Genomic DNA, 21,605 nt, shown 5'->3' with positions numbered 1-21,605 from the left:
GATTTTTTAATATAAGTCATATCTCAGTAAAGTGGTTTTAAAAGCAAAGTTCAAAATGTAGCCCATTTATAATAGCATTAAGATCATACAATAGGAATAAATTCAAAATATGACAGATCTATACAGTTACAATTACAAAATATTTCTGAGCAAAAAAAAGACAAAGTAATGAAGACTTACACCCCTTCAATTTATTGTCAGTTCAGTTCAGTTCAGTCACTCAGTCATGTCTGACTCTTTGCGACCCCATGAACCGCAGCATACCAGGCCTTCCTGTCCATCACCAACTCCTGGAGATTACCCAAACCCATGTCTATCGAGTCGATGATGCCATCCAGCCATCTCATCCTCTGCTGTCCCCTTCTCCTCCTGCCCTCAATCTTTCCCAGCATCAGGGTCTTTTCCAATGAGTCAGTTCTTCATATCAGGTGGCCAAAGTATTGGAGTTTCAGCTTCAACATCAGTCCTTCCAATGAACACCCAGGACTGATCTCCTTTAGGAGGGACTGGTTGGATCTCCTTGCAGTCCAAGGGACTCTCAAGAGTCTTCTCCAACACCGCAGTTCAAAATCATCAATTCTTCGGTGCTCAGCTTTCTTTATAGTCCAACTCTCACATCCATACATGACTACTGGAAAAACCATAGCCTTGACTAGACAGACCTTTGTTGGCAAAGTAATGTCTCTGCCTTTTAATATGCTCTCTAGGTTGGTCATAACTTTCCTTCCAAGGAGTAAGCGTCTTTAATTTCATGGCTGTAGTCACCATCTGCAGTGATTTATTGTCGCTTCTCCCCAGATGGATTTATAGTTGAATGTTATCTCAATCAAAATCACAGCTTTGTTACAAATAGAAATTGACATGACCAGGTAAAGGCCTGCGCGTGGCTCCCGCTGCCTCCCGTCTCTCCCCTGGCCCCTCAGGCTAATTCGCCAAAGTGACCACCACAAAGGGAAAGAGAAGGGGCACCTGCTAGGTGTTCTCTAAGCCTTTTAGAAAACATGGAGTTGTTCCTTTGGCCACATACATGCGAATCTACAAAAAGGGTGATATTGTAGATATCAAGAGAATGGGTACTGTTCAAAAAGGAATGCCCCACAAATGTTACCATGGCAAAACTGGGAGAGTTTGCAGTGTTACCCAGCATGCTGTTGGCATCATTGTAAACAAACAAGTTAAGGGCAAGATTCTTGCCAAGAGAATTAATGTGCATATCGAGCATATTAAGCACTCTAAGAGCCGAGATAGTTTCCTAAAACGTGTGAAGGAAAATGATCAGAAATAGAAGGAAGCCAAAGAGAAAGGGACTTGGGTTCAGCTGAAGCGCCAGCCTGCTCCACCTAGAGAAGCACAATTTTGTGAGGACCAATTGAAAGGAACCTGAACTATTGGAACCCATTCCCTATGAATTCGTGGTCTGAAGGGTGTAAAAATAAAGACCTGGACTGTACAAATGTTTCTCTTAATTGGCTAGAGGTGTTGTGTCCAAATTCAGTAGGTGATGTCTTTTCAAATTTAGTGTTTTTTCTTCCTTAAAGATGTAAGATTGGCTAGAGGTGTTGTGTCCAAATTCAGTAGGTGATGTCTTTTCAAATTTAGTGTTTTTTCTTCCTTAAAGATGTAAGATAGTTTGTTGTTCAGTATGCTCCATTTTTTAATAAATTGGCAGATATTATTAAAAAAAAAAAAAAGAAATTGACATGACTACTCTAAAATTTCTATGTCCGCAGAAAATAGCCAGGATAGATTTTGAAAACAATAATGTTGGTGGCTTGGCATTCTCTAATTCTAGACTCACTAAAAAGTGAGATGCTAGAGTAATCCAGACAGTGTGTAGTGGCAGAAAGATAATATGTCTCTCAGTGGTGCAGAATGGAGAGCCCAGCAGTAGTGGCACATAGACGGCCAGTTGACTTTCTCCAAAGATTCCAGGGTAGTTCAACCATGAAAGGACACCTTTTTAACAAATTGTGCCGGATCTGTTGAAACACATTCTGAAGAAAATGAATAGGTGGGCCGCTGACTGAGAGGAGGTGAAGACTTGCAGTTCTTCTGACAAAGGAATTGTATTCAGAGCATCTCATCATCACACTTCAATTAAAAAAATTTAGCAAACCAATAAAAAATTGGCAAAAGACTTGGCTTTGTACAAAGGAAGGCATGCCAATTATCACATGAAAACTACTGAACACCATTAATCTTCAGGAAAATGTAAATTAAAACTGTAACGGGGTACCACTACGTACACCTTGTAGCAGCTCAGGATTCTTGAGATTCTTATCGCCCTGGTTCTCTGTGTACTTGCTGTGGTTTCTCTTTTGCTCTAGTTCTCCTCTTCAGTGTCCTCTTCTCTGTCTTGCAGTTTTTTGCTTACTTGGATTGAATTGCTTTCACTCTTGTCTTCCTTACTTTGCCTATTCTACTTCCTGTTGACTTTACAACTTTCCAAGAAAATAAATATAATCAGGTAGTACTTTATTATGTATGGCAAAGCTGATATGTGTGTCCACCTTATTATCTGCTGGCTTGTCAATAGATATCTGCCTTGAAGGTTAAGCATTCGTCCCAATTAGGTACAACCTGAGTACTCTTAGGATTATCAGGGTAAGTTCCTGTTTCATTCATTCATTGTTTTCTGCCCTATCACTTGTGACAACAGGATGTTCAATAAATATTTGTTGAATAAATGAGCTGCCTCTGAGAATGAAATTGAATGTGGTGGCTGCTTCCCTTCTAAGGAGGCATAGTATGTCATGTTCAGAATACGATTCTGCCAAAATGATAGTTTCAAGGAACTGTGCAACTTCTTTTCTTTTTGAAGATCTAGAATAGCCTAATACTTAACACTGACCCTGGAACCTGAGTCATAACAGGCGGTTTTACTGTGTTTGTGACTTTGAGCAAATCACTTAATTGCTTAGTCAGGTTACCTATAAATGGAGATAACAGTATTAACCTCATAGCACAGTATTGTTGTAGGGATCAAATAACTTAATGATGTCAGGTGCGTAGGAAGAGTGCACTTAGTATCATACTAAGGTGCGCTTAGTATGATTGCAGGGTTCATCGTTATTATTATTGATTTGGAGGGAAAAGCATTACTAAAATCCGGTACAGAATGGAAGTCAGAATCTTTAGAGCCCACAACTTCTTTTATTTAATTTTTTTCAGGCAAGCCTTTTCTTTCTCCTCTCTGCTTTTTAAGAGACAAAATTAAATTACAGAAGTATTTAAACACTAGAAATCACTGTAGAATTTTACAGAAACATTTTTAATTCAGTAGAGAAAAGACATACAGTAAAACTTTGCTCCATGTCTATTTCATCTTGATTTCCCTTTGTGACGACTACTGTGCATTTTTTATGCAGGCCCTTCCCTTACAGGACAGGCATGCTCAGTGCCCTTAACCCTCACATTTCTGATGCTGTCATTCATATCTTTTTTTGGGAACCTTTAATTATCAATCCCAGAACATCCTATAAATCTTCATTAGGAAATTCCTTCTGAACTTTTGCTGAAAAGTAGTTACTGTGCACTGTATGTGTAGCAGCTGTTTGCCTAAGTTTAAAAAAAAAGTTGACCATTTTAATTTGCTTTAAAAATATCCACTGGCACTGGTTCTCATTACAGATGTGTGGTTGTAACATTTCATTTTTAAAATGTGTATCCATCTTTTTTCAGTTCTAAAGGAGTCCAAAGAAACCATCTAAAACCTTAAAAATAACCACTAAACCTACAGTGTTTTTGGTTTTTAAAAATTCTCAAGGGAGGACATTTTTTATCTTGGACTTAAGCTTCATACAGGGTGGCCCATTTAAAAGAGGCCCTGTACACAGCCACATTATTAAATAGGAACTGTTTTAAATGGGCCACCCTGTAAATCAGGATTTTTTTTCCAATGGATATTTACTTCTTTGCACACTTGTGAATTTAGTTCAAGTTTTCAGTTACTATGCTTGATAAGCATTCCAGAAATTTAAATTTGGTCTCCTAAATGACATTGAATTGCATAAATCTGACTTCAGAGACATTAAGAAAGTTTGTAAGATCATATTTGGGAGATCATGTTTGGATCTCTTTGAAAATTTGGCCAACATTCTGGGCAAATCTGCTTTTTCCAACATTTTTTTAAATGGATGAGATACAAATAAACTGGAAATGGAAACTTTATCATAAATAATAATACAGCTTTGGACTACCTTTTACCGGAAATCTTTAAAAACAGGAAAGATAACCTTTTTTTTGGAATAGATTAGGGTCAATAGTTCTTAATGTTTTTCACCCCAAATTTCTAAACATGCTTCATTCTTTTTACTTACCAGACAGTGAATCTGTGCTAGAAATGAGATAGAAATTGTACCTTATTTGAACCATCATGTGTCTGATTCAGGTTTTGTTCAAACTTGCCCCCCAAAATGTGTAGGGCATAGTGTAAGAATTTAAATGAAGGCCCATGTACCACGTGTCATCATAAATATACCTAAAATCACAAATCAGAACAGGAAGAGAAGCGAGAAAATGAATCCTTGGCACTTTTTGAAAATAGTACGTTGTAATGCCAGAATCTTTTGCATTCATGCTGTCTAAGAAGATTTGAGAACTTTAGCGTTTCTACCAATTAATCCCCCTGACTCCCCAGAGCAGTGTGCATTTCCCATATCAGTAGTAACACAGCCCACAAACTCTCCTGGCATTCTGTTGCAGTAGTCTTTTGTTTTCAGAAATGTGGAGAAGTTTTCCCCTCAGGGCTGAATGGTGTTATTCAGGAGAGTGGATGATTTGGGTTATGTGCCTGTGATGAGTATCAATGTAGTTGTGTTTGTGACGTTGAATCTCAGGATAGAGTTCTCCCTGACCACATCTTAAGATAATCCTTTGAACTCAAGTATAAGTTTTACTGATGGATTATAGAAACCCTCACTTCTACTTTAAATAGAAACAGAATCTGTGTCTCCAAATTTGTATCCCTCTACTAATTTACCACCACTAGGGTCTTTCTATATATTTTCCCAACTCTAATATTTGCCCTGAGAAGTTTTTCTTATCTTACTACATTACAGGTCATTATAATCTTGGGACCATGGTTAATGGCTTGGAGAGAACCTACCACATTGTTTTAATTCTACACATTATAGAAAATAGTACATTGGGAAAACAGATTAGAAAAGATTCCTCATAAAGTGTTGGTATAAATGGGAAACCTGAGGAGGAAAAACAGAATGAGGAGTTTTAACAGCTAAATCTGGCCTAGATCCATCAACTTTCTCTTTAACATTCCTCATAAACTCACATTTTCAGTGATGTTGTGTTAAAACATAGGGTGAAGATGAGAAGTGGTATCTTATAATTTGAGTTCTTGTTAATACTCTTAAAATATTCTACATTGTGTAAGCCAAAGTTAAATGATTAATGTATACTCTTAAATAACAAAAAGGCAGTCTGACAACTCTGTGGTATCCTTGATGTTGCTGACCGACTTTATTTTTACTGAGTGGCCTTGATCCAAGACAATACCCTGATTATTATTATTTTTTTCCTAAAGAAATATGGTGGTGCTCACGTTTAAAGCAGTAACAGACCATTTAATGAAAATGTTATAGCATAACTTCTGCAAGAAAGAGCTCCTGGGCAAGGTAGCTATGATTTTATTTGCTTGAGGAAAAGGTTTCTTTTATTCATTAATGTGAAGCCCCATCTTGAAAAAGAGAAATATTGACTTGGATCCAAATGAATTTCCTGGTGCTTATGTTACCCCCATTTGACAAGAAGGTGGTATTAGCGGTCATTTCTTGAATTACTCAGGAACACACCATACCTAATGAGAAATATGCCATTTGGGCATTGAGGACACCAAGGCCGTTAATTGCAGCAGCTGAATTACTCAGCTGCTTCATTCAGGAAGCTTTCACCTGACATCTGGAGGCAGCAAGATAAATAAGTATGACTCTGATTTTCTGTCTGCTTGTTAGCTGTCCACCTTAGCTGAAGAACATCTGGTTTGAGGTATTGAGGAAAAAAACAAAATAAGGAATGCCTCGTTTGGTATCTGTATCATGCAAAGAAAGTCCATTTAATTTTTTTTTAACTTTTTATTTTGTTTGGGGTGTAGCTGACTAACAGTGTTGTGATAGTTTCAAGTGAACAGTGCAGGGGTTCAGCCATACATGTACATATATCCATTCTCCCCCAAACCCCCTTCCTGTTGAGGCTGTACCATAACATTGAGCAGAGTTCCACGTGCTGTATAGTAGAAAGTCGATTTAGTTTTAACATGACAGTTTTAATGCAGCATTTATTTTATTTCAGACTTAATATTTTATTTGTTCATTAAGTGATGATGTGTTTTAAATACTGTAATGATAGTCTTAAAAAATGAAAAATGTCCTTAATGCTCTGTTATGTTTGTATTTTGGTTTTGTAGAGCTTCTATAATAAGTATCAGAAACTGGGTGGCTGAAAAGCACAGAAACTCATTGTTCCACAGTTCTGGAGGCTAAAACTCCAAAATTAAGGTGTCGAAGAGACCGTGCTCTCTCTCTGGAGGTTCTCAGGGAGGATCTTTCCTTGTCCCTTGTAGCTGCTGTTGTTTGCCGGCAGTCCTTGACATGCCTTAGGATGTAGACATAGTAATCCTGTCACAGTGCTATCTTTTCCCTGTGTCTTCACATGGTCTTCCCTCCGTGAATCTGTCTCTGTCCAGATTTCTCCCTTTTGTAAGGATGCTGAACTAGGGCCTACCTAGTAAACTTATTTTAACTTCCTTACCTCTGTAAAAACCCTATTTCCAAGAAAGATCGTATCCTGAGGTGCTGGGATTGAGGACCTACACGTATCTTTATAATTTTTTAATTTTCTTTTTTTCCACATATCTTTTTTGATAACCGTTTGTTTTTTTGTCATTTAAAATGTGAATGTATAATATTTAAAAAATTGGTAAGCTCTAAATACAGCTTGAATAGTATTGTGCTTAATTGCTTGTTGTTTTCTGCATGTTTTGAGTAAACAGTGATTTTTTTCCCCAGAGAGTCGAACAGCTTTCTTGCACATGTAAACTAGGTTGGAGCTGCAGTGAATGAATTCTCACCATCCTTAGATCAGCTCAAGTCCTAGCTCAAGTTCTTCTTACTCAAAGGAGTATTTCTTGATTGTTCAATTGTGTTCCTTTCTCCTCTCTCAACAGCAGTAACAAATATAGTCAGTACCTACTGGAGTCACTCTAAAATCATGTATTATTAATATCTGGTGTTGGCGCTTGATTATACAAGAGTTGGCAGACTAAGCCTGAGGGCCGCATGCTGGCAGCTGCTCGTTTTTGTATATCATGTATACCTAAGAATGCTGTTTACATTCTTAAACCGTTGGGAAAAAGTCTGAAGAATAATAGTATCTTGTGCCATGTTAACAATTATGTGAGATGCAAATTTTAACGACCGTTCAGTTTGAGTGGAGTACAGCCGTGCTCCTTCCTTCATCCATGGATTGTCAGTGGCTGCTTTGGCGCTTCAGTGGCAGTTGTGTAATTGCAGCAGGGACCTCAATAGAAAATGTTCACTGGTCCTTTATTTACCAATACTTTATTCTCAATAGTTTATTAGTCTACTTCACATATGAAAGAAAAAGTAGATAATGTAATTTTATGTTTGACTAAAAGGGGCAGTTGTACTTGTATATTTTTATATTCATATGCCAGTTGCTATATATATTTTTAGAGTTCGTAAGGACTCGGTGTTATTCACATTTATTTCTCTGCTTTTAGTGGGAGAATGATTATAGTTCATTGACTATTGTTAAGCAATTAAATTTATATGTAAATGAAGATGTATCTGTGTGTATGTGTGTTGAACAACTGAGTAGCATACCTAGAATATTTAGCTGATATAAATAAATTTACCCCAGGTCTTCCAACATATTAATGATACAGCTGAAAGAAGAGCACGTATAGACTCTTAAATTTCCCCCTTTCATCTTCAGTATGCAATCCAAAATGAAAGAATTTAATGAGGTTCTCATGATTATTATTCTATTGACCGGATCTGGGAGTTTAGTATTCAATGTGATTTAAACTTAGAAGGTACACATGAAGTGCTCCTCCTCCTCTAAATTTGAAAAATACCTTCTTCTAATAGGACTCTTCTGCAACATTATACCCATTTTGTTTCTTTTTAACAAACATTAAAACTCTTTTATGAGGATAAGAGCAACTGTCTCCTCTATCTTTGCTGTTTTAATTATCTGTGTGGTGATTTAGCCGTAGGACATTGGGAGGAAGTTTAGTTGCCAGAATAAAATTGATGGTTTTTTAGTGCCCTTTCAAAATTTTTTGTTTTGTTTTCTTAGCAAATAGATTAAAAAGAGACATTTTAAATATCAGTATTTTATACATTTAAATACATACAATATTTTTATAAATATAAATATTATTTTTACTTCAGAAGTGCTGCCAAATTGTTCTTAAATTAAGTGTTTTAGAGAGAAAATGTGTAAGACCTTTAACTGTAAAGTGTATGTCAGTTTAAGAAAATTGAGGTAGTTATACTAAATTGAACCATGGTTTTTTCTGTTATGTGTTATTTCTGTAACATTTACTAAAAGTGCTACAGACAACCTTGTTCGTTTCCTATTTCCTCACCAATTCCCATCTTTCACCCCAATCTGGAACAGATTGTTGTAGGCTATTGCATTTTAACAGCATAATAAAGATGTGAAATATAGTGAATATACCTATATGAAAATGTAGTAAGAGTAAACAGATTAATTTGGCATTTTCCTTTTAAAGTTTTGTATATACAGAAAATAGTGTTTTCGTACTTTGGCACTCTTTCGTTTTTCAAAAATGAAATCTCTTTCATCTTTAAAAAATGAAATCTCTTTCATCTATAAAAAATGAAATCTCTCTTTTTCACTTAACTTTTTCTACTTAGGGTTTTAAGAACAGACCCCTAAGTAGAAACAAGCTCCCTGAATTTAATGAATAATTGAATAGTACAGTATGAAGAATTTAATTTGAAATGTTTAGTATTATTTTGAGTCACCCACCTGTAATATGTATTTTGTCAATCACCTAACCATAATTTCTTAGCTTTTATCCTTTGAATGTGGAGGGGCGCTTCCTGAAGCTGAGAGAACTCAGATTGTGTCATCTAATATTCTGATTCCTTGCTGCTACTGAGGGAGACAGATGTTACACTTGTTTCAATCTTGGGAACCTCTGGGCTTCAGGGCATAGGGCATCACCTGTGTGCTCAGTCACCCAGTCTTGTCTGACCTCTGTGCGACTTTATGGACTGTAGCTCACCATGTTCCTCTGTCTGTGGGATTCTCCAGGCAAGAATACTGGAATGGGTTGCCATTTCCTACTCCAGGGGATCTTCTTGACCCAGGGATAAAGCTGAGTCTCCTGTGTCTTCTGCATTACAGGTGGATTCTGTATCGCTCGAGCAGGGAGACCCTCGAGCATAACACTTTCCCTTTTTCCCTCTCAGAGTTTCCTAAGGATTCTGTCTGTAAAGGCTAAGCAGAGATTTGCCAGGGGTTTGAGATATGACATTTGTGTATGACAAAAGAAGCTCAGATTCTTTTGTGGGAACCTGGAGTTATTTGGGGAAGCCAAGTTCTTATGGTTTGAGGTTTTTTGGGATATTATTCTGTTTGTCAAACTCTCTGTGTTTGTCATATGAGTGGTATAACAGACTGGTTCCAAATCGGGAAAGGAGTGCGTCGAGGCTGTATATTACCCTGCTGGTAATAACTTACATGCAGAGTACATCGTGTGAAATGCCGGGTTGGATGAAGCACAAGCTGGAATCAAGATTGCTGGGAGAAATATCAATAACATCAGATATGCAGATGACACAACCCTTATGGCAGAAAGCGAAGAAGAACTGAAGAGCCTCTTGATGAAAGTGAAACAGGAGAGTGAAAAAGTTGGTTTAAAACTCAACATTCAGAAAACTAAGATCATGGCCACCGGTCCCATCACTACATGGCAAATAGATGGGGAAACAATGGAGACAGTGACAGACTTTATTCTCTTGGGCTCCAAAATCACTGCAGATGGTGACTGCAGCCATGAAATTAAAAGACACTTGCTTCTTGGAAGAAAAACTATGACCAACCTAGACAGCATATCAAAAAGCAGAGACATTACTTTGCCAACAAAGGTCCTTCTGGTCAAGGCTATGGTTTTTCCAGTGGTCATGTATGGATGTGAGAGTTGGACTGTGAAGAAAGCTGAGCACCGAAAAATTGATGCTTTTGAACTGTGGTGTTGGAGAAGACTCTTGAGAGTCTCATGGACTGCAAGGAGATCCAACCGGTCCATCCTAAAGGAAATCAGTCCTGAATATTCTTTGGAAGGACCAATGCTGAAGCTGAAACTCCCAATACTTTGGCCACCTGATGTGAAGAACTGACTCATTGGAAAAGACCCTGATGTTGGGAAAGACTAAAGGCAGGAGAAGGGGATGACAGAGAATGAGATGGTTGGATGGCATCACCGACTCTGTGGACATGAGTTTGAGTAAGCTCTGGGAGTTGGTGACCGACAGGGAAGCCTGGTATGCTGTGGTCAGTGGGGTCGCAAAGAGTCGGACACGACTGAGCATCTGAACTGAATATCTTTAAGCTGCAAGGAAAATTTCACTGAGTATAATAATAATTATATACCTAATTAATCATTCTGTTCTAAATATCACTTTTATTCTCTGTGTAATTTTGTTATGACGAATCTAGTATGATGAAATTAATCTTAGTCTTGCTGTTTTAGTATTTCTGCATTAAATTGTAATTTTCATCAGGTTTTAGCCTTGGGAAAATTTTGTGTTAATTGGTATGATGACTTCTGAACTTTTTTCCAGAACTCTAGTGATTGATGTGTTCGTGATTTATGCATAAAGGTGGCCATAGATTTTCTTAGTTATGCAGTCACAATATTTAAAGTAATATCTTGTGATGTAAAAGATGAATTTCATGTCATAAACAATTTGGATAGAGAGAAAGCCATTAGTTTGCATTTGACTTGGAAGTTTGTTTGTATGTTTGTTTTTAATCTTCCTGTAGATTTCTTTTTCTGGATCTTGATATAAAAAGTATTTGATGTTCCAGTTTTCCATTTTTCTTTTAATCCTGTAAACTGACTATTGTTATAGCCATGTATTTGTTTATTTTTCTGCATGTTCCACACTTAATTGTCACAAAAGTCATTCATAATTTATCTACATGTCATCCAGCAACCTACTGCAAGCACCCTAATTGGATATATGCTTACATCATATAAAATCATTTATTTTATTTTTATTGCTATAGAAGCCTTAAATAGATGACATATGAGGTCCCTTCAGTTCCTGTGAAAGACAGTGTTATGGTCCGTGGGTTGATTTTTTAAAGTTTGCAGTTAGACTGGTAAGAATTGGAATCTTATTTCTGCCATATATCAAATGTATGACCTTGGATAACCTAGTTAAATTCTTCAAGCATAGAAATGGAAATAATAGTACCTACCCCATGGGCGATTTTGACATTTAAGTCAGGTCAGTAGTGTCTGAAGTGAAAGTTGCTCAGTCGTGTCTTGACTCTTTGTGACCCCATGGACTATAGCCTGCCAGACTCCTCTGTCCATGGAATTCTCCATGCAAGAATATTGGAGTGGGTAGCCCTTCCCTTCTCCAGGGGAATCGTCCCAACCGAGGGATCGAACCCAGGCCTTCCACATTGCAGGCGGATTCTTTACCACTGAGCCACCAGAGAAGCCCGAAACAAGACTACTGGAGTAGGTTGCCATTTCCTTCTCCAGGGCATCCTCTCAACCCGGAGATCTAACCCTAGTCTCCTGCATTGCAGGTGGATTCTTGACCACTGAGCCACCAGGAAAGCCCTTAATAGTGTCTAACAAATAGTAAATCCTCAGTGTGTATTATAAATATCTTTCACTGTTCTTTTCCTCATTGCTATTATTATGGTAACTATAAATCTTATGTCCTTTTAGATGCATTGATTTTTTTTTCTTTTTTATATCTGCTGCTGTGAGAAAATTATATTATCTAACACTTTCTTGAATAATTTTTACCTATTTCCCAAAGCATACCAACTATAATGCAATTTTGAATGTTTTTTCTTTGTGATATTTTATTCAGTGAACATTATTGAGTTTCCAGTATATGCTCTTTCATTTCATAATGATGAGAAAGATCAAGTCTCCATTATCTTGCCATTACCACTAATATAATGTTCTTATGCTATAAATATGCATGTATAAATACAAAGAGTATAATTAGTTGTTCTTTGGATAGGTGTTAGAGATAATTTCAAATAAGGGGAAACATTTGCTCAAGACCTTAAAAGATACAGCGGTATTAAACAGGTGATAAAAAGTGGTGGCACATTGAGGGAGTACAGTCAAGCCTTCCAGGTAGAGACAAGGTGTGGAAGAAGTAGTATGTGGGTTTACAGAGAAAATGAAAAATGGGGGCCCCTTTCCTTTGGCATCTTTGCAGTTCTGCCTACTGCATCTACATGTGAAAACATTAAGATTTCAAACATATACCCTTTGATTCTCTGCCCTGGTATCTTCTACTACATATGTAAAACTACCCCATGCTGTTGGCCAGACTACTACAGTTATTGGCTCTTTCCTGCCAACACCATATTCACAAGTCACATGAATTGTAGTTATTTCATGTCATCTAGGAGGCAGCTACCTATGTGCCTTCCAGTTTTGGTCTGCTCTACCAGTGAAGAAGAACTAAAGAGCCTCTTGATGAAAGTGAAAGAGAAGAGTGAAAAAGTTGGCTTAAAACTCAGCATTCAGAAAACTGAGATCATGGCATCTGGTCCTATCACTTTGTGGCAATAGATGGGGAAACAATGGAAACAGAGACAGACTTTATTCTCTTGGGCTACAAAATCACTGCAGATGGTGACTACAGCCATGAAATTAAAAGATGCTTGCTCCTTGGAAGAAAAGTTATGACCAACCTAGACAACATATCAAAAACCAGAGCTGTTATTTTGCCAACAAAGGTCTTTCAGTCAAAGCTTTGTTTTTTCCCAGTGGTCATGTATGGATGTGAGAATTGGACTATAAAGAAAGCTGAGTGCCAAAGAATTGATGCTTTTGAACTGTGGTGTTAGAGAAGACTCTTGAGAGTCCCTTGGAGGCAAGGAGATCCAGCCGGTCCATCCTAAAGGAGATCATTCCTGAATATTCATTGGAAGGACTAATGCTCAAGCTGAAACTCCAATACTTTGGCCACCTCATGTGAAGAACTGACTCATTTGAAAAGACCCTGATGCTGGGAATGATTGAAGGCAGGAGGAGAAGGGGACAACAGAGGATGAGATGGTTGGATGGTATCACCAATGCTATGGACGTGAGTTTGAGTAATCTTCGGGAGTTGGTGATGGACAGGGAAGCCTGACGTGCTGCAGTCCATGGGGACACAAAGAGGCGGGCATGACTGAGTGACTGAACTCAACTGAACTGACCAGTGTTGAGTGTGGAGAATAGAAAAAAAGATTCTTGGGAACCTGAGATTCCAGTGTAATCAGATGGGAGGTAAACCCCATCTCAAGAGGTGTCCTTCTTCATCACCTCTGTGCTTTTCCATAAGAAACTTTTCCTCTTCAACACAATAGTCCTTTAGATTATTTCTTTCTCCTTCTTACCCTCTCTTCCCTCCTGTTTCCTTCCCTCCTCTTACTCTGCCTTTCCCCCCCATATTTTTCCAAACAAGTATTTCATGTCCACATGCATCTGGCATTTTGTTAGGTACTGAGAATACAGATTTAAATAAGACTTATTCTCCTCTAAAGTCTAGAGGAGAAAGGTAAGTGAGTCACTATGAACGTGTGATGTAATGTGTGTTATAATAAGTGCTGTGGCAACATTTAGGAGGGTGGACCTGTTATTTACTGCCACAGTAGTGCTGCGTGACAAAAATCCATAGAACGTCAGTAGTAAAACCTCAGCACACATGTTTACATGTCTGGGACCGTAGATTATGCAGCTCCCCCAGTCTTGACTGCCATCTGATTGATCTCAGGTGCCTCTACTGGGAGGCCTGGACTGACTCAGCTCTGCTCCCCGTGTCTTTAGTCTGCCAGCATGCTAACTGACCTGGGCACATGTTCATGGCGCTGGCTGAGAGCAAGAGCACAACTTGAAATGTTTAATGCTTCTTAACCTCTGGTGGCTAACATCCTATCGGCCAAAGCATACAACGTGATTGAGTTCAGAGTTATAGTATAAAAGTACTTGAAGTTTCTTAGCAATGGTAATGGATATAGTGTGTGGTAAAGATAGGGCTATCAATGCAGTATACCACAGAGGAGCATCTAAATTACATGGGGATTAGGGAGAACTTTCCAAGGATGGTACCCCTTGAACTACATTTGGGAATAATTATTTTAATGAAAGAAGAATCAGAGGCCAGAGAAAACATCACTTAAAGGCCAGAAGATGTGAAGCTCATTGTATGGTCAGCTCTCTTCAGATAGTTTTGATATGTCACATGGGAACAAAGAATGCATGGCTGGAAGTAAGGCCAGAACAAAAGGCAGAGTCAGATTTCAAATGTTTTTATATACAAAGCAAAGAAATTGGAAAGTTGTAGGATTCTGTGATGGTTCTAACCCTAGGTGTTAAGTTGTATTTTATTGATATTGTTATTGTATGTGTATATGTTAGTCGCTCAGTTGTGTCTGACTTTTTGCAACCCCATGACTATAACCTGCTGGGCACCTCTGTCCATAGAATTCTCCAGGCAAGAGTACTGGAGTGGATTGCCATAACCTCCTCCAGGGGATCTTTCCAACCCAGGGACTGAGCCCAGGTCTCCTGCATTGCAGGCAGATTCTTTACCTTCTGAGCCATCCGAGAAGCCTTACTATTTTTATTTGCTTCTATGGAACTACTCCTTGTGAAGATACTTAATAATATATTGGCTGGTAGTTGGTACATGATGTATGTTTTCATTAATATTTTTAACACATTTAGAAGACTGCGCATTATTTGTTGTAAGCTACTAGAAATATGGACTGAGATTTTCTTTTTTTTTTTTTTTTTTCTTTTTTTTTTTTTTTTTATTATTATTGTTTTTTTTTTTCCCAGTGGGTTTTGTCATACATTGATATGAATCAGCCATGGATTTACATGTATTCCCAATCCCGATCCCCCCTCCCACCTCCCTCTCCACCCGATTCCTCTGGGTCTTCCCAGTGCACCAGGCCAGAGCACTTGTCTCGTGCATCCCACCTGGGCTGGTGATCTGTTTCACCATAGATAGTATACATGCTGTTCTTTTGAAATATCCCACCCTCACATTCTCCCACAAAGTTCAAAAGTCTGTTCTGTATTTCTGTGTCTCTTTTTCTGTTCTGCATATAGGGTTATCGTTATCACCTTTCTAAATTCCATATACATGTGTCAGTATGCTGTAATGTTCTTTATCTTTCTGGCTTACTTCACTCTGTATAAGGGGCTCCAGCTTCACCCATCTCATTAGGACTGGTTCAAATGAATTCTTTTTAATGGCTGAGTAATATTCCATGGTGTATATGTACCACAGCTTCCTTATCCATTCATCTGCTGATGGGCATCTAGGTTGCTTCCATGTCCTGGCTATTATAAACAGTGCTGCGATGAACATTGGGGTGCACGTGTCTCTTTTTCATAATGTTATTTATTTAAAGAATAACAACTTTCACTGATAATGTGTGTAAATATCTATAAAAGGGTCTTATTTATACATGCTAAAATTTTAAAGTGAAGCCAAAAGATCATTTATTATATCCTATATATTTATTCTCACTAGAATTGTTATATATAATTGTCCTAACATTTTTCTCTCTCACTTTTTCATCCATATTCTTGAAAATAGACTTAAAATTTTTTTCTTCCAGGCATACTAAGTTTCATTTTGATTTGATGAAAATTGTGGAAAGTAGAGATAAACTTTTTCTTAATTTTGTCAGAACAAAAGTGATTGATCATTGGCCAGTTTACATATTCAAGAAAGACAATTGTCTTGTACACTTCCTGATTGAAACTGAAGCCCTTTGTGAGGGAGCAAATGGAATGTATTATGCACTGCAACTGGAATATATTATGTATTTTCCTGTTGGCAGTCATGAATATTTGCACAATTAATTTCTGAGTTGCTTAATTGGTAATATAACAATTTTGTACTGTTTTCCGTATTTTTTAATTTACAGATTTATTTAGTCAATATTATAGTATATGAGACTGAAGCTCTTGTTTGGGGCAATAAATTAAATCCTGGAAATAAAAGTACATTAGGAGTGAGATTATTTACAACAGTGGTATTAATTATTACCAGGTGGTTTTTCTAGAATGCTATTTAAGGAAGTGTAATTAAGTTATAATTTTGGCACAAGTTTGCTTCATTTAAAAATATGAAGGGGGAAGGGAGATTTCTAGTCATTACACCCTTGTGAATTTGACATCAATCTCAATAAAAATTCTGGGATCTGTAATGAGTGGGAACCTACATGAATTAACAATTCATACTGGAGTAAAAATAATTTCCCTTCCTGGTAGAGTAATGCCATGGCAGTAGAGTACAAAATTTCAAGAAGATGTTCTTATGGATAAGATGGAGAATTACAGTCCAGACAAAGGCAGCTTGATAGTTGGTTCAACTCTTGCTGGCTCACAAGGCGTTCTTTAGTGAATCTTTTGTCTCAAGGATCTCTCTTAGAGTTCAGGACCTAATATTTGGCTTATGACTTGTTAAACACTTAACTTAGAGGTTTTCATTCCTTTTGTTTATTTAAAGATTTTGGAACCTTTTCAGTCAAATGGAATCATCTTGGACAGGACCTCTGTGTATCAGTCGCATAAATGCCTAATTGCTCTGATTCAAGTGAGGATTGGAAGTGCTGGTAATTGGGAAAAGTCTTTCCAAGGATATGCCCCTTAAGTAGAGACCTAAATGATAAGAAATAGGGAATCCTTAACCTTGAAGAACAGTAGAGGGGGGTGCGAGGTTTCTTTGGGTAGATTAGTGATTGCCTGGGGCCAGGGATGGGAGTGGGGATTAACTGTAATCGGGCAGGAGGCATCTTTTGGGAATGATGGAAATGTTCTAAGACTGAATTATGGTGATGGTAGTACAACACTCCAGATTTACTAAAAATCATTGAATCATACACTTTGTATGTGAATTTTATTATATAAAAATAATATCTCAATTAAACTATTAAAAAAAATTCTACTTACCTAAAAAAATTTTTAAGTAAACTTTTGTCATATTTTTGAAAAGCCTGTTATGTAAAAGATAGATTGGCTATTTTATCTAGTTCTTGATTGCAAAACTAAGCCCAGTGTATGGACGTGAGCAAATAGAGCCTCACTTACTGTATGAAATGTCCCTCCAAGATGGGGAGGGACCAGCATAGTGATATGGGGTTGTTGCATCTTTAAGAGGTTTAAATGGCATAATTCATGTCAGACACAGGTAAAGCACTCGGGAGATGTTTACTGTTCAAAGAAAAATAGATTCAAGTACATATGTGTATAGTGTATAATGTGCCTTTGTGTGCATTTGTATAACCATGTGTGAGAAAGCAAATGTGCTAACGTGTTAACAGTGATAATACTAGCTGAAGGATTTTTAGGTGTCCATTAGGTGTTCATTTCAATTTTGCTGTTGACTTGAAATCTTTCCAAATAAAAAATGGGAGAAAAGAGAGCATAAGGGGTTAGGCTTAAATGGTCATGAAAGCAGTCTTTCTCAACACTGTGTGGTAGTGTTATGAGACCATTGTTCAAATTCAGTATCTGAAACAGAGAAAACTAGATTTATTTTTATGACCACAGAGGAGAGGTATATATGCTGGTCCAGCACAGTCTCGCAGCAGGGAAGATGGCTGACCTTAGATAGAGTTTTGGGGACGCGTGGAGTTCAGGGATCAGTGTTGTTCTGGAGGCTGACGTCATCTGTAGAAGAGGTTGCTCAGATGAGACTGATATGCGTTGGTTGGCACATTAGAGGCAAGTTGAGTCTATTCCTAATTGACTTTCAGAAGTGAGGATCTGCCACTGTTAGGTGATCTGATGAGTTTTTTAATCTGATTCTGGTGGCTCCTTACCATAGCTACAGAGAAATCCTTACCTTGTGGTAACTTTAAAAATTCTCAGCTGGTGTAAATCTCAGTGCCTGACGTTGTTGTTGTTCAGTTGCTAAGCCATGTCCTAATCTTTGTGACCTCATGGACTGTAGCACACCAGGCTCCACTGTCGTCCACGGAGTTGGTGATTCTGTCTAACCGCCTCATCCTCTGCTGGCCTGTTCTCCTTTTGCTGGATCTCTCCCAGCATCAGTGTCTTCTAATCAGTCGGCTCTTCGCCTTAGGTGACCAAAATATTGGAGCTTCAGCAACAATCCTTCCAATGAATATTCAGGGTTGATTTCCTTTAGGATTGACTGGTTTGAAATCCTTGCAGCCCAAGGGACTCTCAGGAGCCTTCTCCAGCACCACAGTTGTGAACCACACAGTGCTTAACGTAGAGAACCGCAATGAGCATCTATCAAATAAGGGATTAAATCAAGCAAACCAACTACTTGTTACTATGAGCACCATCACTTCCTTGTTCAAAACTGAGCAGCCTTGAAGTCCTAGCACCTTAGCCTGCAGCATATTTGGATCCCATCACTAAAGTTCTGAAGTCATATTAGACTCTTTCTGCTTATGTCAGTGTTGCCTAAATTGATTTTCAATGCTTTATTACTAAATGGGCTTAGAAAAATGATTACATACATGGTAAATACATTAAAAGCCAAAAGTTTCTTTCCTCCAGAACTCTTCAGAGTGTCTAAAATAGGAACATGCATTGCAAATCCAGAGGAGAGTAAAATACAAGTTATTTCCTAAATTTATTTAACTACAGATTACTATTTTTCTGGGCGACATCAATTTGGTAGATGCTGGAAATAGTATGCCACATTTTGCTAGTTATTTTAATATCTGTATAGTGCAAAATTCTCTTATCTTCAAGTGACCATCTTAGAGCATGTAATTCTCAAGTTTACTATGGCTAATGCCATAGGCAAAATCTCTTTAACTTTCTTGAGTCTCTGATACCCAGTCCATGAAATATGCTTGAAAATTTGGGTGAAATTTGTTATTATGCTGTGTCTATATCCAATCTTATAGAAAGTTAATTTTTACTGTTAAATTTCAGCAATAATAAGATAGTTAAATCCTTGTGTGATTTAATGTTTCAAGAGCCTAAGGGACTAAAAATAACTTGCTTGAAGTGATTACGTCTCTCTCTAACAGCTTCAAAAAATTAGTTTTATAAAGTAATTGAACTAAATTTCCTTTATATTATTTTTGTTAATCATAATCTTTGGTAAATGAGAATTGAAGGTTAAGTTGTGTAATTTGTTACAGTTTTTATACATTTAACATGGTATTGCAGAAAAAGAATTTTGGACGAAATAACCTGCAAGTGGATTTGTGACCCTGAGATGGTTATTTAACCTCTCTGACCTTTATGTTCCCTCTCTTTAAAAAAGATGGACTCAATCTTTTAGGTCCTTCCCTGACCTAACATGCAGAGATTGGTATATTTCTCATTCATTCTCTTTTTTGTCCTCAAATAAGAAGTGCTTATAATCTGTCGCTTTATGCTGTTGTGCATTAGAGTTTGAATACAGGGCTATTTGCTTCTTCGGAATGCAGGATGTGTGAGAGAAATTGTTCTGTGAATTGTTAGAAGAAATTCATATAGATATGAGGCCATTTTCATAAACTTCCTCAGAGGCATAATTCTGTCTCATGCTCTGATAACTCTAGAGGAGCTTTCCTAGGTGAGTGTTTGGTTTTTACCTAGTTTTCTGATTTTTTTCTCTTTCCTATTTCTTAAAAGCCATTTCTTTCACATGTCAAAAACTGATAAATGTCCATTTTGATATTTACTGTCTCCCTTCTGGTGTCCCACATGTCCCATTTCCTCATTCTGCTCTATGCTTTCTTTTTTCCTTTGTCATCTTTTTATCATGTAAGCCATTTGCTTAGTCATTTATCATGTATATTGTTTGTTGTTATCCTTTCCTCATTGGAATGCAAACTCTACTCATTTTTTTTAACCTGTTTTGTTTATCGATGTATCCTAAGCAAGTAGAACAGTGCCTGTCGCATTCAAGGCACTCAGTAAGTACTTGTTGATTGGGTATTAATACCTACAGTAATGAATACTTGTAGGTTATTTAAATGTTTTTCAAAGTTTTAGCCTGTATTATCTTTTATCTTACTTTAAACAAATGTATGTATTTGTATATCTTTTTCCCCCATCAGTATTGTAAATTTCACATCATAACAATAATTTCATAATCTTTGCTTTTATTATTTCTTAAGAGGTTGTTGTTTAGTTGCTAAGTTGTGTCTGACCCTTCGCAATGTCTGGGACTGTAGCCCACCAGGCTCCTCTGTCCATGGAATTTCCCAGGCAAGAATACTGGAATGGGTTGCCATTTCCCTCTCCAGGGGATCTTCTCAACCTAGAGATCAAACCCATGTCTCCTACATTAGCTCTTTACCACTGAGCTAAAAGAGAAGCCCATTTATCTTAAGATATTTATACTTACTTCATGGAAGGTTATAAAATCCTAAAAATAATTCTCAAAGTTCATTTTAGTTACATGTGAATATTTACTAAAGTAAAGGACAAGAGCATGGATACTGAAAATCAAGCAAGCAATGAAAATAAAAGATCATATCTAGAAAAACTGCTGTCTTAGTTCTTTGATTATTTTAATTTACTTGTCACTTTGGCTTTCTCCGAGCCATTGCTAATTGAATTTATTTCTTCTGTTGGAAACCAGGTAGATAAAATCATAGAGTTGTAAAGGGTAGTGGTATTAAAAATGGAAGAGTAAGGAGAATTTGCATGTGTTTATGACTGTCTGATTGCCTTAAATGACTGCTCATGGGCAAACTTCTGTACTTTTTTTTCCCCCGTTTGGACAGAGGGTAAATCAGTCTCAACAAATATTGGGTAAGAATGACATAAACAGTATGATGTCTGTGTTTGCATGTGCTGTCTAGTGCCAGGTTAGCTGACTGGAGTGTATGCTCGGGCTCTAGCCTGCTATTCACTCTAATTCCAGTTAGGAGAAATTCCTGGGTATTATAGTAATACCTAGCCTATAAAAGTATAATCAAATAAGTGGTTTGACGAGAAAAAGGAAACTTTCTTTTGGGGACAGAAAGTCACCCAGGGCCTTCTAATACCAAGCAGTAGTCACAGTGGTCCATTCCAAAGTAATGTCGATTACCTGAGGTAGAAAACGTTCAGAAAACCAGAAGTAATTAAAAAAAAAAAAAAAAAAAAGGCAGCTAGCTCCCAAGACCACAGCAATTACTTAACCACAGTATCCAGAATAATTTAACCACATTAGAGTTTGTAGCCAGTGGTAAGTACTGAAAGCAACTCAGCATCCAAAAAGACGCACACAAGGCAGTGAAGAAATGTCTCTTTGTCCTTTTAAGTTTGGTTCCTGGGTCTGAATGAGCAGATCTGCCTGTGGGCCTGCTGTTCTTCTGGACTGCTCTAGCAGGCTCTCTGTCACAGATTGTCACTA

At 37.4% G+C, this 21,605-nt stretch overlaps 1 protein-coding gene and 1 pseudogene across 4 annotated transcripts in view; both read left to right on the top strand.

The window, feature by feature from the left end:
- The window catches only part of SUPT3H (SPT3 homolog, SAGA and STAGA complex component), a 375,450-nt gene that overhangs the window by 157,717 nt on the left and 196,128 nt on the right, over positions 1–21,605 (top strand). The gene's annotated exons all lie outside the window — the stretch shown is intronic.
- LOC133059973 (large ribosomal subunit protein eL21-like) lies at positions 929–1,421 on the top strand (annotated as a pseudogene).

The sequence above is a fragment of the Dama dama genome, chromosome 7 (genome assembly GCF_033118175.1).
Source record: "Dama dama isolate Ldn47 chromosome 7, ASM3311817v1, whole genome shotgun sequence".
NCBI lineage: Eukaryota > Metazoa > Chordata > Mammalia > Artiodactyla > Cervidae > Dama > Dama dama.
The sequence above is the reverse complement of the archived record's forward strand: the minus strand, read 5'-3'. Positions and strand labels throughout refer to the sequence as shown.